The 13,467-nt window shown below is 41.0% G+C and overlaps 1 protein-coding gene across 2 annotated transcripts in view; it reads left to right on the top strand.

Annotated features, from left to right (window-relative positions):
• The window catches only part of FAM117B (family with sequence similarity 117 member B), a 138,330-nt gene that overhangs the window by 59,836 nt on the left and 65,027 nt on the right, over positions 1–13,467 (top strand). The gene's annotated exons all lie outside the window — the stretch shown is intronic.

Here is a 13,467-nt window from a genome sequence, read left to right as displayed (position 1 = left end):
TGAAGCTACTTCTTCTAATATTATTTGTTCTGCTTTGAGTAGAACAAACATTAGTGTACATTAGAATTAACTTGAGAAACTTACCAAAAAGAGCAGATTCCAAGCCTGACCTCCAGGTATTCTATAGTAGGTTTTGGTTGGGGCCTGGGAATGTGCATTTTAAATAGCTATGAAAGTAATTCTGATACATACAGATAATTTTATGGACATACTTTTTTTCCCACTTACTCTTTATAAGTTAGTTTACAACAGGGGTGTCCAATCTTTTGTCTTCCCTGGGCCACATTGGAAGACAAAGAATTGTATTGGGCCACACATAAAATACACTAACACTAATGAGCTTAAAAAAAATTGCAGAAAATTCATAATGTTTTAAGAAAGTTTACGAATTTGTGTTGGGCTGCATTCAAAACCATCCTGGTCCTCATGAGGCCCATGGGCCGCAGATTTTGGACAAGCTTGGTTTACAATATCATAGTATATTTAATATATGGAATTTGGTCTTAAAAATTTGTAACAGCAAAGATTAGTGACTAACCTTACGTTTTTGTGCCAAAAAAACCTTCATGTATTGGGAGATGGGGACTGTGTTACTTTGCTGATCCTAAAAATGTAAATATTCTGACAAAGGGACTCTGGAAGCAAAGTTTTATACTTCTGGGTTTGTAAAATTGTTTAATATAAAGGGATCTCAAGAAATCATTCAGGGCCAGGTGGGGTGGCTCACGCCTATAGCGCCAGCACTTTGGGAGGCCGAGATGGGTGGATGGCTTTTGAACCCAGGAGTTCAGTACCAGCCTGGGCAACATGGCGAAACCTCATCTCTGCAAAAAATACAAAAATTAGCCGGGTATGCTGGTGCACACTTGTAGTACCAGCTACTTGGGAGGCTGAGGCAGGAGAATCACTTGAGCCTGGGAGGTCAAGGCTGCAGTGAGTGGTGATCATACCACAGCACACCAGCCTGGGCAATAGAGTGAGAACCTGTCAAAAAAAAAAGAAAAAACAAGAAGAAATCATTCAGATCTACCCCTTAGTTTTACAGATGAAGAAGCTGAGGTCTAAGATCATACAGCCAGTTGAAGACTGCGTCTTAGTTTGGTGTGGTTTCTTACTTACCACAATTATAATTAGTTAAATATTTGTGTAGTTATTTATTTATGGTTTCTTACATTCACTAGACAGTAAGACCTATGAAGATAGGGATTGTGTCTGGCTTGTCTATTGCTGTATTTCCATGCCCAGGACTTAATACTAGATGCAGAATAAATTGCCCAAGGAATATTTGCAAAGGAATGAATGAGCAAAACAGTTATAGCTTTATTGCTAGTGAAGAATGAAAAACATTTAAAGATTTAAAAGATTTTTTATACTGATTGTTGAAAATCAGGTAAGGTACATCTTGATTTAGACTTCGGATTTATGTTACTCCTGGTCTCAACATTTTTTGAAGAATTTTTTTTTCTTTCTTTTTTTTTTTTTTTTCCCTGAGATAGAATCTCGCTGTGTCGCCCAGACTGGAGTGCAGTGGTGCAGTCTTGGCTCACTGCAACCTCTGCCTCCCGGGTTCAAGCGATTCTCATGCCTCAGCCTCCCGAGGAGCTGGACTACAGGCTGTACCACCATGTCTGACTAGTTTTTGTACTTTTAGTGGAGACGGGGTTTTACCATGTTGGCCAGGCTGATCTCAAGCTCCTGTGCTCAGGTGATCTGCCTACCTCGGCCTCCCAAAGTGCTGGGATTACAGGTGTGAGCCACCACACGTGGCCTGAGATAATGTTTTTTATTTTTATTTTTATTTTTTGAGATGAAGTCTCTCTCTGTTTCCCAGGCTGGATGGAGTACAGGGGCACAATCTTGGCTCACTGAAATCTCCACCTCCCGGGTTCCAGCAATTCTCTTGCCTCAGCCTCCTGAGTAGGTGAGATTACAGGCACACGTCACTACACCCAGCTAATTTTTGTGTTTTTAGTAGAGACGGGGTTTTGCTATGTTGGCCGTGCTGATCTCGAACTCCTGACCTCAAGTGATCTGCCAGCCTCCCAAAGTGCTGGGATTATAGGCGTGAGCCAAGGTGCCTGGCCCTGAGAGAATGTTTATTAAAGAACTGAGTAAACACACTTTTCTGTGGTGGTTTTGGATTTGTATATTGATTTCCAAAATTCCAGGTATTCTTAGTGGGCTCAGTTTATTTTCTGTTCTGATAATCTTGGAACGGAATCCTACTGTTAGGGCAGACAATTGGGATTTGGATTACCTTGGTGTTTATACTTTAGTGCCAACTACAGAAATGAAAATGTAGACTCTGTACTCATCAAAAGTAATGAATCTTTTCTGAAATTGATTTTTTTTTCTTTTTTTGGAATGGAGTCTCACTGTGTTGCGTAGGTTGGAGTGCAGTGGCCTGATCTCAGCTCACTGCAACCTCCGCTTCCCGGGTACAAGCAATTCTCCTGTTTCAGCCTCCCAAGTAGCTGGGACTACAAGCACACGACACCACACCTGGCTAATTTTTGTATTTTTAGTAGAGATGGGGTTTCACCATATTGGTCAGGCCAGTCTCAAACTCCTGACCTCAGGTGATCCACCCGCCTTGGCCTCCCAAAGTGCTGTGATTACAGGCATGAGCCACCATGCCCAGCCTAAAATTGACTTTTTTAACCAAAGAGTTCTGTGAAACTCTGTAGTTATTCACAGTCTGTAACTTTGCTGAGCTTAGGGCATGTAGTTTGGAAAATGAATACGGTGTCCACTTGCTTTCTGCTTAATCCACATGTCACATTTAAATTTGTAGATGTTTATTTCCTTGAGCATTTCTGCAGCACACTTTATTTCCACTGCGGTTTTAGGTTCAGTGGGTTCAAACGTTTTGTCATATTGGTAAGAGTATGCTATCATACAAGCCATTGGGATCCGCTTGATCTGTGGATGCAGTTCAGTAAGTCTTTTCAGCAAATTGCTGTGACCTAACAATTGAATTAAAATATAAACCCTGTATTCCCGCGTTTTTCTAAATATCCCCCAAATTGGGAATGTTAAGGGTACAAATAAAAAGAAAATTTAGATCTGGGTGGGTGGCTCACACCTGTAATCTCAGCACTTTGGGAGGCTGAGGTGGACGGATCACCTGAGTTCAGGAGTTCGAGACCAGCCTGACCAATATGGTGAAACCCCGTCTCTATTAAATATACAAAAATTAGCCAGGCATGGTGGTGTGCACCTGTAGTCCCAGCTATTCGGGAAGCTGAGTTAGGAGAATTGCTTGAACCTGGGAGGTGGAGGTTGCCGTGCCACCTCCCGAGATCGTGCCACCGCACTCCAGCCTGGGTGACAGAGTGAGACCCCATCTCAAAAAGAAAAAAAAGAAAGAAAGAAAGAAAGAAAATTTATAATTATCATACTGTTAATCTTATTTGTAAAGCTCGTGTAGAATCTCCTAAAGGATAACTGGGTACTCCATCCTTTCAGCTACATGATGGGCTCTCATCTTTGGCAAGTGTATTTAGCACTAACACAATTAATCAAAAACTCTCAAATACCTTATTTGCAGATATTGGGTTTCCCTAAGTGTATGCTAGTTAAATCAACTTTTAAAAATTGTAGTAAAATATATATAACATAAGGTTTGCTGGTTTGACCATTTAAAAATACATGCCTATGTCATTTTATTGAACTTTATTGGGCTTCGCAGATATTGTGTTTTTTTACAAATTGAAGGTTTGTGGCAACTCTGCATTGAGCAAGTCTGTCGGTGCCGTTTTCCAAAAATGTGCTCACTTTGTGTCTCTGCCCCATTTTGGTAGCTCTTGCAATATTTCAACCATTTGCATTATTATTGTATCTATTATGGTGATCTGTGCTCAGTGATCTTTGATGTTACTGTTAATTGTTTTGAGGTGCCATGAACCATGCCCATATGAGACGGGGAACTTAACTGATGAATGTTGTGTGTATTCTGACTGCTGTTCCCCTGAGTCTCTCCCTCTCATTGGGCCTCTTTGTTTTCTCAGACACAACAGTATTGAAATTAGACAAATTAGTAACTTTACAATGGCCTCTAAGGGTCAAGTGAGGTGAAGAGTTACATGTCTCTCTATTTCAATCAAAAGCTAGACGTGATTAAGCTTAGAAAGCAAGGCATATCAAAAGTTGAGATAGGCCAAAAGCTAGGCCTCTTGTACCAAACAGCTAGCCAAGTTGTGAATGCAAAGGAAAAGTTTTTGAAGGAAATTAAAAGTACTACTTGAATGAGCATTATGAATGATAAGAAAGTGAAACAGCTTTATTGGCAATATGGAAAAAGTTTCAGTGATCTAGATAGAAGATCAAACCAGCCACAACATTTCATTAAGCCAAAGCCTAATCTAGAGTAAGACGTTAATTCTCTTCAGTTCTTATGAAGGCTAAGATAGGTGAGGACGCTACAGAAGAAAAGTTTAAAGCTAACAGGTTGGTTCATGAGGTTTCAGGAAAGAAGCCATCTGCATAACATAAAAGTGAAAGGTGAAGCAGCAAGTACTGATATAGAAACTGTAGTAAGTTATCCAGAAGATCTAGCTAAGATTACTGTTGAAGATGGCTACACTAAACAAGAGTTTTTTTTTTTTTTTTTTTTGACATGGGGTCTTGCTCTGTCACCTAGGCTGGAGTGCAGTAATGCAGTCATAGCTCGGTACAACCTTTAACTCCTGGGCCCTGGGCTCAATCAGTCCTCCTGCCTCAGGTTCCCAAGTAGCTGGGACTGCAGGCACACACTGACATGCTTGCATTTTTTTTTTAATGTTTTTGTACAGACGGGATCTTGCTATGTTGACAGGCTGGTCTTGGAACTCCTGGCCTCAAGCTGTCCTCTCACCTTGGCCTCCCAAAGTGCTGGGATCACAGGTGTGAGCCACTGCGCCCAGCTAGATTTTTAATGACAAAACAGCCTTATCTTGTAAGAAGATGCCATCTAGGACTTTCATAGCTAGAGAGAAGTCAATGCCTGACTTTAAGGGACAGGCCAACTCTCTTGTTAGGGGCAAATGCGCTGGTGACTTTAAGTTGAAGCCAGTACTCATTTACCATTCTGAAAATCCTAAGGCCCTTAAGAATTATGCTAAATCTACTCTGCTTTTGCTTGATCCATGGAATGACAAAGCCTGGATGCCAGCACATCTTTTTATAGCATGATTTACTGAAAATTTTAAGCCCACCATTGAGACCTACTGTTCAGAACAAAAGATTACTTTCAGAATATTACTGCTCATTGGCAATGCAACTGGTCACCCAAGAGCTCTGATGCAGATACACACAGAGAGGAATGTTGCTTTCATGCCTGCCAACACAACATCCATTTTGCAGCCCATGGATCCAAGAAATAATTTTGACTTTCCAGTCTTATTATTAAGAAAATACATTTAATGAGGCCATAGCTGCCATAGTGATTCCTCTGATGGATCTGGGCAAAGTAAATGGAAAAGCTTTTGGAAAAGATTCACCATTCTAGATGCCATTAAGAACATTTGTGATTTGTAGGATTAGGTCAAATATCAACATTATCAGGAGTTTGGAAGAAGTTGATTCCAACCCTCATGGATGACTTTGAGGATTTTAAGACTTCAGTGGAGAAGGTCATTGCAGATGTGGTGGAAATAGCAAGATAACTAGAATTAGAAGTAGAACCTGAAGATGTGATTGCTACAATCTCATGATAAAACTTAAGCATGACAAATTGCCTCTTATGGGCCGGGCGCCGTGGCTCAAGCCTGTAATCCCAGCACTTTGGGAGGCCGAGGAGGGCGGATCACGAGGTCAGGAGATCGAGACCATCCTGGCTAACACGGTGAAACCCTGTCTCTACTAAAAATACAAAAAAAAAAAAAATTAGCCGGGCGTGTTGGCGGGCGCCTGTAGTCCCAGCTACTCGGGAGGCTGAGGCAGGAGAATGGCGTGAACCCGGGAGGCGGAGCTTGCAGTGAGCCGAGATCGCGCCACTGCACTCCAGCCTGGGGGACAGAGAAAGACTCCGTCTCAAAAAAAAAAAAAATTGCTTCTTATGGATGAGCAAAAAAAGTGGTTTCTTGAGATAGAATCTACTCCTGGTGAAGATGTGGTGAATATTGTTGAAATGACAACAAAGGATTAAGAATATTACATAAACTAACTTAGTTGTTAAAGCAGTAGCAGATTTTGAGAGGGTTGTCACCAATTTTGACAGAAATTGTACTGTGGGCAATATGTGCTACAGAAAAATCTTTTGTGAAAGGACCTGAGTCCGTTGATGCAGCAAACTTCATTGTTGTTTTATTTTAAGAAATTGCTGCCCAGGCGCGGTGGCTCACACCTGTAATCCCAGTACTTTGGGAGGCCAAGGTGGGTGGGTCATGAGGTCAGGAGTTCGAGACCAGCCGGACCAACATAGTGAAACCCCTTCTGTACTGAAAATACAAAATTTAGTGGGGCGTGGTGGCGTGCACCTGTAATCCCAGCTACTCAGGAGGCTGAGGCAGGAGAATCCCTTGAACCCGGGAGGCAGAGGTTGCTGTGAGCTGAGATCACGCCATTGCACTCCTGCCTGGGCAACAGAGTGAGACTCCGTCTCAAAAAAATGAAGAAAGAAATAAAATAAGTAAAAAAGAAAGAAATTGCTGTAGCCACCCTGGCCTTCAGCAGCCATCACCCTGATCAGTCAGCAGCCATTAACATCAAGTCAAGGCCCTCCACTGTCAAAAAGATTGTAACTCATTGAAGGCTCAGATGATCATTAGCATTTTTTTTTTTTTTTTGAGAGGGAGTCTCACTCTGTCGCCCATGCTGGAGTGCAGTGGCACGGTCTCGGCTCACTGCAAGCTCCGCCTCCTGGGTTCATGCCATTCTCCTGCCTCAGCCTCCCAGGTAGCTGGGACTACAGGCGCCCGCCATCATGCCTGGCTAATTTTTTGTATTTTTAGTAGAGATGGGGTTTCACCGTGTTAGCCAGGATAGTCTCGATCTCCTGACCTCATGATCCGACTGCCTCGGCCTCCGAAAGTGCTGGGATTACAGGCGTGAGCCACCGCGCCTGGCAGCATTTTGTTAATCAATATTTTAAAATTAAGATTTGTATGTTTGTTAAGACATAATGTTATTGCACACTTAATACACTATAGTATAGTGCAAACATAACTTCTATGTGCACTGGGAAACCAAAGAAATTCATGTAACTTGCTTTATTGTGTTACTCCCTTTATTGCAGTGGTCTGGAACTGAACTCCCAATATCTCTTGAGGTATAACTGCATATAATTTAGTGGCATTAATCACATTCACAGTGTTGTGCAACCATTGCTAACTATTTCCAAAACCTTTTCATCACTCCAAAAAGAAACCCTGTAACTCCCCATCCTCCTTTTTTCCTCACTGTTAATACCACTGGCAGTTAATACTTAACTACTATCTCACTTGCTGTTTCCATGAATTTGCCCATTTCATGCAAGTGGAATCATACAGTTTGTTCTCCTGCATCTGACTCATTTCACTTAGCATAATGTTTTTGAGGTTCATTCATGTTGTATCATTTATTGAGCTTAATTCCATCCTTACTTCCTCCTACCTCCTTCCCTGTGTTGCCTAGGCTGGAGTATAGTGGGATGATCACAGATCATTACAGCCTTGACCTCCTGGGTTCAAGGGATGCCTCTCCTGGCCAGCCTCCTGATTAGCTAGGACTATAGGCTTGCACCACTATGCCCAGCTAGTTTTTTGAGTTTTTAGTAGAGAGGATCTTTCTATGTTACCCGGGCTGGTCTAGAAGTCCTGGCCCCAAGTGATCTCCACTGCGGCCTCCCAAAGTGCTGGGATTACAGGCAAGAGCCATCACACCTGGCCTTAATCTCTCTTAATGGATGAATAATATTCCACTTACCAATATACCACATTTTATTTACCTATTAATCTGTTGATGGATATTTGGGGTGTTTCTACCTTTTGACTGTTGTGAACAATGCTGCAGTGTACATGCAAGTATCTGTGTGAATCCCTGCTTTCAGTTCTTTTCAATATATACCTGAGAGTGAAATTGCTGGGTCATATGATAATTCGATGTTTAGTTTTTAGAGGAACTGCCAAACTGTTTTTCACAGCAGCTGGATCATTTTCTATTCCCATGTATGAAGGTATATAATTCCAATTTCTCTATATGTTCACTAACACTTCTTTGAAAAATTATAGTCGTCCTAGTAGATGTGTTGTGGTATGTAATTGTTAGGATTTGTTTCCCCATATAACTAATGGTGCTGAGTATCTTTTCATGTGCTTACTGGCCATTTGCATATCTCCTTTAGAGTTCAGACACTTTCTTAACATCTCTGTGCCTCTGTTTCCTTTTTGTAAAATGGGAGAACTATAGTACCAATTTTTTGAGGTTATTTTGAAGAATAAATAAAGAAAACATATAAAACTCTCAGAACAGTATCTGGCACCTAGTAAGCATTCAATAAATGTTCTCTGTTAAATTAAAAATTAAAGTGATTACCTTTATTGTCGGATTTGAACAAGGATAGAATGTAGGTTTTATCCCCTAAGGAATTTGATCTATTGCTATTGCCTTCCTGGAGCATCCTGTTGAAAAGATTCAGGATAAAGATTGCTGAGACTGATAAGTGATTTCTGCCTTTAGCAAGGGACCTGGGGCACTTTTAGCAGTTATTTGCCAGTCTAGACAGTGCTGCAGCAAAGAGTATGTTGGAAATACTTTATTTTAGGTTGTAAGTGGGTGCATTCAGAAAGCTGATGTAGACTTTTGGCAAATTTTATCATGTCACTACTCTAAGCCCTGGTTTCTTGATTTTTTTTCTTTTCTTTTTTTTTGAGACAGTCTTGCCCAGGCTAGAGTGCAGTGGCGCAATCTCGGCTCACTGCAGCCTCTGCCTCCCAGGTTCAAGCAATTCTCTTGCCTCAGTCTCCTGAGTAGTTGGGATTATAGGTGCCTACCACCATGCCCGGCTAATATATATATATATATATAAAAAAAAAAAAAAAAATATATATATATATATATATATATATATTTTTTTGTATTTTTTAGTAGAGATGGGGCTTCACCATATTGGCCAGGCTGGTCTCGAACTCCTGACCTCAGGTAATCCGCCCACCTCAGCCTCCCAAAGTGCTGGTATTGCAGGTGTGAGCCAGCGCGCCTGCCCTGATTTTGAAATAATTATGTATTCCTCTCAGGCCTTTCCACCTCCTAGGGGAAGATTGGAAATGGGAGAAGGAAATTCTGGAAAATACAGAGAAAGAGAAATGCAGCATTTAAAAAGTTAAGAGGGCTGGGCACAGTGGCTCACGCCTGTAATCCCAGCACTTTGGGAGGCCGAGACAGGCGGATCACCTGAGGTCGGGAGTTCGAGACCAGCCTGACCAACGTGGAGAAACCCCATCTCTACTAAAAATACTCTACTAAATAAAAATACTCTACATCTCTACTAAAAATTAGCCAGGTGTGGTGGTGCATGCCTGTAATCCCAGGTACTTGGGAGGCTGAGGCAGGAGAATCGTTTGTACCCAGGAGGTGGAGGTTGCAGTGAGCCGAGATTGCGCCATTGCACTCCAGTCTGGGCAACAACAGCAAAACTTCGTCTCAAAACAAAGAAAAAAAAAACAAAAAAAATTAAGAACATGGAACAAGTTTCGAAAGATGTTAATCTCTCCTCCTGTCCCATACCCCACCTCATCATTTGCTTTGGTCATGGGAATGAGTGAATGATTAAGGTTTTACTGTACATGATTATTTATCACCATCATTACTTGACACAAAGGTATTCTCTTTTTTTCCTGTCTGTTTGGCAGCCATTCTTTATGCTGTGTATGTTCAAATAGCCTGAAAGCCTTTTAGCTTAGTGCTCCAGCATGTCAGTGGGCCTAATTGGCTATAGGACTGATTTGTCATTTCTGCTTTAGAGTTTGTACAGAGCTACAATGTCACCAACCTCTGCCCCCACACTGCCTCCATGTTCTTTTAAAGATTCTTGTCTGATCCTTTGTGGTTTGCCTTCCAAAAACGTTAGACTAATTTATATTTCCAGCATTAGCTACCTATGTGGCAAGTCTATTAATTTGGTTTAAACTACCTGATTTTCAGACTGCCTTTTGTATTTGCTGACTATACCAATTTAGGAAGAGAAACTGTAATGTGTATGTGTGCTTGCATTATTTGGGATTCCTTTGACTCAGAAGGTATTTTCTTTCCAACTTTCTTAACCTAGGCTTATTTACCTTATAGGTGATTTATCTGAGTATTTAACTTTTTGTGACCCAGGTGATTGATGTCTGGTTTTCTTTCCTATTTCTTTCTTATTTTTAACATTTTTTTAGAGACGAGATCTCACTGTGTTTCCCAGGCCAGAGTGTAGTGGCTATTCACAGGCATAATCACCATGCACTACAGCCTCAAACTCCTTGGCTCAAGGGATCCTCCTGCCTCAGCCTCCTGAGTAGTTGGGACTACAGTCGCATGCCCCCACACGTCTTTCTCTTTCCTGTTTCTTTGGTTTAGTTTCTTTATGGCATAAACCAGTCATCTTTTGCTTTTAAAAGTCTTACATTATTTTTTCTTGGGCCCTCTGTGTTTCTGAGGCTATTTTTTTTTAAACCCTCAAAGGTTGATTTTGATTAATATTTTATGAAAGTGTTTGTTTCTTCTAAAAGGACCTTGGCTTCTGAATATTTTATGAAAGTATTTTAGTTTTACAATTTATAGGTTGGCATTTGCTATTTATGGAAAAGTTCTGAGTTTTCCAATTGATGGAAAAGATCTGAATTCAGAAACTTTTTAAGATGTCCTGTGATTAAAACAATAAAAGTTGAATATTTGTTAAACTAGAGATAATTGTTGAATTACTGAAGATAGCTGTTTATAAATCTACAAACTTGTTTACAGGTTGTTTTCTTTGAATTGAAAGAATAGTCTGTAATTTAGAGTAAAAATATCACTATTTTACATGTTTGGTAGATCTAAGCAATACTAAAAAGTATATTTTAATGTTACGAAAATGAAGAAGTAAAATTACTTTTTGAGTAACATTAGCTGTTTTCAATAAAACCTTGGTCTACTGGTTGAAGTTAGAATGTAACAGGAGTAGAAAGTGTAACATTAGGAGTAAAGGAAATGTTAAAATCTTTTTTGGGGGGCCTAAATTCAGTGACTTCAGTGTAAGTTCTGTTGTTGCCTGTCAGTAGCTTTTCCTTCCTTGGGTAAGCCCGGGAGTCTGAGAATTTTAATTTCCAAATCTTTACTACTTGGAGTTGTGTTCCTGTCCTTTCTTATTTCACGTTAGATCAAATTTTTCTAGGCCAGTGACACCATACATTGTTTTTTTGTTGTTGTTTTTATTTTTATTTTTTTAGGGTCTTGTTTGTCTGTCATCAGCTGGAGTGCAGTGCCATGGTCGTGGCTCACTGCAGCCTTGACCTATCATGATTAAGCAATCCTCCCTCCTCGGCCTCCCAAGTAGCTAAGACTACAGATTCATGCCACCACACCTGGCTAATTTTTAATTTTTTTTTGTAGAGATGGGGGGTCTTACTATGTTGCCCAGGCTGGTCTTGAACTCCTGGACTCAAGCCATCCTCCTGACTTAGCCTCCCAAAGTGTTGGGATTACAGGTGTGGTCCACTGGACCTGGCCCATTAAATAGGCTGGGCACATCTAGCAGATGAAGGGTTATATTTTGGAATCCTTGAAAACAAATAGTTTTATGGCCAGGCATGGTGGCTTATGCCTGTAATCCCAGCACTTTGGGAGGCCACGGCGGGTAGATCACTTGAGCTCAGGAGTTCAAGACCAGCCTGGCCAACATGGTGAAACCCCATCTCTACCAAAAGTACAAAAAATTAGCCAGGTGTGGTGGTGTGTGCGCTTGCAATCCCAGCTACTCAGGAGGCTGAGGCACAAGAATCGCTTGAACCTGGGAGAAGGAGGTCACAGTGAGCTGAGATAATGCCACTGCACTCCAGCCTGGGTGACAGAGTAAGACTCTGTCTCAAAAGTCAATCAATCAATCCATCAATCAATCAATAAAACAAATAGTTTCATGATTGTGTAACTTATTTTTTTTTTTGAGACAGAGTCTTGCTCTGTTGCCCAGGCTGGAGTGCAGTGGTGTGGTCTTGGCTCACTGCAGCCTCCGCCTCCCAAGTTCCAGCAATCTCCTGCCTCAGCCTCCCGAGTAGCTGAGATTACAGGAGTGCGCCCGCATGCCCAGCTCATTTTTTGTATTTTTGGTAAAGATGGGGTTTCACCATGTTGGCCAGGCTGGTCTCGAACTCCTGACCTCAGGTGATCCACCTGCCTTGGCCTCCCAAAGTGCTGGGATTACAGGCATAAGCCATCACACCCAGTCTAATTTTTTATTTTATTGTCAGAAGAGATCTACTCTCAACAAAATTTTACGTGTACAATACAGTATAAGTACCATAGGTATGATAATTACACAGCAGATCTCTAGAACTTACTCATTTTGCTTAACTGAAACTTTATGTCCATTGGTTAGTAACTCTCTCTCTCCATCCCCCCAGTTCCTGGCAGTCACCATTCCATTTCTGATTCTATGATTTGACTACTTTAGATTTCTCATATAAGTTGGATCATGCAGTATTTGTCTTTTTGTAACTGACTTATTTCATTTAGTAGGATGTCCTCATAGTTCATATTATCGTATACTGCAGAATTTCTTTTTTTTTTTAAGACTGAATGCTTGAATAATATTCCATTGTATGTATATACCGCAGTTTCTTTATCTATTCATCTGCCAATGGATATTTAGGTTGTTTCTACAACTTTGCTATTGTGAATAGTGCTGCAGTGAGCATGTGAGTGCAGATACCTCTTTGAAATACTGATTTCAGTTCTTTTGGAATTGTTAGAGCATGTGGGTTTTCCATTTTTAATTATTTGTTCTGTTTTTAGAGACTGGGTCTTGTTCTGTTGCACAGGCCGAAATACAGTGGCATGATGATAGCTCACTGCAGCCTCGAACTTCTGAGCTCAAGTGATCCTTCTGCTTCAGCCTCCCAAATAGCTGGACTCTAGGCAGGTGCCACCACACCTGAATAATTAAAAAAAAAAATTAGAGATGGAGTGTCACTTTGTTGCCCAGGCTGATCTTGAACTCTTGGCCTCAAGCGATCCTCCCACCTCAACCTCTCCTGAGTCACTGAGATTATTGGTGCGAGGCACTAGGCCCGGCCAATTTTTAATTTTTTGAGTGACCTTTATACTGTTTTCCATAGAAGCTCTACTGTTTAGTATTCCCAACAACAGTGTACAGGGGTTCCACTTTCTCTACATCCTTACCAACCCTTGACTTTTTGATAATAGCCATCCTGACAGGCGCGAGATGATACTTCATTGTAGTTCTGATTTATCTTTCCCCGATTACTAATGTTGAACATTTTCTTATATACCTCTTGGTCATTTGTGCGTCTTCTTTGGAGAAATGTCTATTCA

Source organism: Hylobates moloch, unplaced genomic scaffold (genome assembly GCF_009828535.3).
Source record: "Hylobates moloch isolate HMO894 unplaced genomic scaffold, HMol_V3 SCAFFOLD_1, whole genome shotgun sequence".
NCBI lineage: Eukaryota > Metazoa > Chordata > Mammalia > Primates > Hylobatidae > Hylobates > Hylobates moloch.
The sequence above is the reverse complement of the archived record's forward strand: the minus strand, read 5'-3'. Positions and strand labels throughout refer to the sequence as shown.